Source organism: Phytophthora infestans, genomic scaffold, assembly GCF_000142945.1.
Source record: "Phytophthora infestans T30-4 supercont1.34 genomic scaffold, whole genome shotgun sequence".
NCBI classification, from domain to species: Eukaryota; Oomycota; class Peronosporomycetes; order Peronosporales; family Peronosporaceae; genus Phytophthora; species Phytophthora infestans.
The window spans coordinates 35,685-38,715 of record NW_003303725.1 but is presented as its reverse complement, the minus strand read 5'-3'; positions in this window follow the sequence as shown (position 1 = coordinate 38,715).

Below are 3,031 nucleotides of genomic sequence, written 5' to 3'. Positions count from 1 at the left end.
ACGATACGTACAATTTCCCGAAGGTATTCCGGGCATTCGGCCGATTTGATTTTCAACTTCCACGCGGTCGTTCGTAGCGAATTAGGCGTGAAGGAGTCCATATCGACAAGCTCGAACGCGGTTGCTAAGTTCTTCTTCAAATAGGCTGATAATCTTCCGATGTCAGTAAACCGCGTGATGTTGTGGATCTCAATTTCATACTCCTGCTGCGCTGTACGTCTGACTCCGTCACTTTGGAGTTGGCGGTCCCAAACGAGCCAGTGTCTGCGGGGTGCATGTTGGCGAGAGAATACATGACCCCTCTGAAAGGGACCAGTACCTCATGGTTTTTCACCGCCGTGGCTCTGTCGAAGAAGTAGATGTGAATACTTCTTTTCAGGTCATTGTACGCGATGGTCTTTGCTGAGTTGAGCATGAGCTGCAGCCATCGCCACGCGGGTCCAGCTTTAGATGCTGTGCGTCAGCAGCATGGGATGTCGCAGCCTCACTCGCCTCCGTTTGCGTAGGTTTCCCCGCATTCGGTCGTTGACGTCGACTCTTCTTGCCCATGAGATGCGAAAGTGCGATCATGAAAGGTCACGATCTTCCACGTATGACGGCCATTTCAAAATTACCGACAGTAATCAAAGCTGCGAACAATAAGTAATTACTATACTGTGCGCTGATTGATGTAGTATCTACAAACCTTCATAGCCGCATACACATTTCAACATGTTTACGGTGCGCATTACCGAGGGGGGCGAAGAGCTCACAGTCACATCCGAGCCAAGTAAAGCCGGAAAAAAGAGACACTCCCTAGGCACCAGCAGCAGAGCAGCAGCCGTCTGGCTCCCTACGTGTGTGTCGTGTCGTGAGTGAGTGCGTGCCATGGCGGACATGAACCGCCGCAAGGGGGGCGTGCGCTCGCAGCAGAGCTACATGCAGGCGACGTCCCAGCAACAGTTTTCGGTCTATCAGCAACAGATGCAGGCCCAGGTGTTCATCTCCACATATTTTGATTTTACGATGAGCGCGCTCGATCTCTTGCGGCTTTAACTGTTCCTTAGGTAATTTATCCAATCCGAACTTCTTTCGCATCCAAACAAGCAAGTGTCTCCGCATTTCTGTTCTCGATATTTCCGCCCCTTCTTCGTGTGCTACATTTCCCATAGCGAATCCGTAGCTGTTATTATTATAGCAGTCTCGTGAAATTCATTGCTTCTATCAATAAATGACTGTGGGGCAAATGCCGTCACCTTCTTGCTTGCGTATTTTTCTTTGAGCTCGATATACTTTGAGCGGCATCGATGCAAGAACGTAGCGAACTCTTGATCTTATACTTTCTGCTCAAGTTCCACATCGACTTCGTCATCGGAGACTTGCTTGCCAAATTTAACAATCATCAGACGACGAACAATTTCGCCAGCTTCGTCTGTGTAGTTCGGCATATGATTCGAGTTGAGGCGAGTTGGAATATTCCAATCTAGCACTTCAATGGAGCCTTTCCCTTTGACGGGGCACGAAATTGAACCGCGAGTCAGCATTGATAAGAAATAAGCGCCTTAGCGATGTTATGAGGCATCTCATCGCAGCAAAATGGTCTGCTTCGTGACACAATCACGCAGGCCAAATTTTTCTTGCATTGAGTTACTAAGAAGTCCAATACGATTATGCTGACGGCAAAGACGTGCTAAGCGAAAAATGGTTCAATGGCGGTGTAGGCGGTGAATCAACCACCACCTTTGTGCGATCGATTCATGCGTAGAACGGAGAACGAGATATGTTTTCTCTTGAAAGGAAGTATCACCCCATGGCCAAGATGAGGCTAACGCGAATCCGTGTTGAAATTGAATCGTCTAAGAACCTTGACTGGAATCTCGGTCTTCACAAGAGCATCTTCCAAGCTCATAAATGGACGCTTCTTTGCGATTCGGGCACGGTAGGCCGGGTCCACACCCTCCACGAACTCCAGCTGGACCTCGGAGCTCGTGTTGATGCACGGTAAATGGGAACAGACTTGATGAAGAATGCACGTGCAGCAAATGGGCCGTAGTACGCTTTCCCAGCAGGTGGCATCACCTCACGCGGAATTCGGCAGCAAACATAGGTCAGCCGTCACTAGACTCGTGCAATATATAGATGAATAGGTCGTCGGGACCAGCAGCCTTCTCGCCACCAAGAGGTCGATCCGCACTGCGTGGCCCTCACAGTCGAGGAAGATCGCCTCCTCGTGGGCGATCAGGACGTGAAGGACCAGTGCAACGCAGACGCCGCCGGTCGCCACGTCGAAATCAGACGAGTCACTATGGACCTCAATTTGAAGAAGGACGCCGAGTAGGCGGCCGAAGCAATAAGACCGGCCCCAGTGGTGGACCGACGCAGGGTGTTGCTCAGGGTACTGAGACTGGTCAAGGGCAAGACCCTGCGAACCAAGGTCAGACGTTGTCGGTGAATGCAGTCGGACGTGATGAGAGCATGCAGCCTGTTGAGGTACTTTTTACGGAATGGATCCTCGACTTGGGATCACAGGCCAACATTTGTGGCGATCTATCACTGTTCATGACACTGCGAGACGACAAGACGAGCCGGTTGGACTTCGCCCAAGATACTATGGAGCACAAAAGAGTGTTCCGGGGCTTCGTTCCCTCCTACGCGTTGTCAATCAGGCCAACTGGTGAACTCCAAGGATCTCTCTACTGGGAACATGTCGGTCTCACACGCCCCAATGTCCAAGGTTCAGTTTTGAATTTGTTATGTGATATCGCGCAGCACTCACACGCCAAATACACGCTGATGTGTTTACACGTGGGCTGGAATGTTCAACGCCGGTAACTCAACTCTAACGTTTGGAGAAGCCGTGAAGCTCTCTAACCGCGGCTGCCGAAACGGAAAAGGCCAACCCAGGAAGGAAGGTCCCTGTGGCTTATGGGTTAAACCAAGACTGGAAGAAGGAAAACATAAAAAATTTAGGGTAGCTGTTGGCCTCTCACCTTTTTGGCCCCATTTGGCCCCGGGTCTTTTGTCTCCCCGTGTAGGGTCCGCAATATAAATT